Below are 918 nucleotides of genomic sequence, written 5' to 3' on the forward strand. Positions count from 1 at the left end.
ATTGATTCTCACTTTAATTTTTTTAACTGACTTGACTCAATTGAAAACTGTTTATCACCTAGGGTTTAGAGCATTCCAAAGTTTAGGTTATTTTTCCCCCAAAGTAAAAAGCACCTGTGGGAAGTAGGCTGAAGGAAAGCATTAAGGAAAGGTGAAAAATATGTTGTCTAACTATCTCTTTGCGTTATGATTATTGCTCTGCAAATATAACAAAAAAAAAACACATGGGATTTGTATTTCAAGGATCTGGTTCTATTACTAGCTGTATAACTTTGCACAAATCAGAAAAGTTTTTTGAAGTCCTTTTTTGCCTTATCTGTAAAATGGGAAAATATCAACAACATACTTGCTGCAAAGATGAAATATTGTTATGTATCATGAAAGCACTTTGCAAACCATAAAACACTATTGCCATAATGGAAAGAATACTGCCTTGAAGATAGGAAGACCTCACTTTGAATAATAGCTGTCTTTGGGGTTACTGTGAGGATTAAGTGAAATTAAATAAAATAATGTAAGTTAAGCACCTAGTATACGACCCAGAACATATTTACACTCAATTCAAGATAGCTATTATTATTACCCTTAGTAATAATAAGTGATATAACAGAAACACGTGTCAGAATGGAACACCTTTTTCTTTCATCAACTACAAATCTTCTCCATTTAATGAACCTTTTTGGAAATATTTATGTCAATGAAAAAAGGGAAAAATCCCTGTTAGAATCTTTCTTGCTCTAATTCTACTATCTGTTAATGTCTACTATCTATTAATTTTTACAAATTTCTGATACTAACAGAGATTTGACACCATTGATTTTCCATCTGTGCAATACGAAATATAGTGTATCAGTAGGACAAGGCTAAGGGATGCTGCAGTAACAGATGATCATGAGTTTTAGTGGCTTAAAATGGCAA

The sequence above is a fragment of the Galeopterus variegatus genome, unplaced genomic scaffold (assembly GCF_000696425.1).
Source record: "Galeopterus variegatus unplaced genomic scaffold, G_variegatus-3.0.2 Scaffold496, whole genome shotgun sequence".
Taxonomy (NCBI): Eukaryota; Metazoa; Chordata; class Mammalia; order Dermoptera; family Cynocephalidae; genus Galeopterus; species Galeopterus variegatus.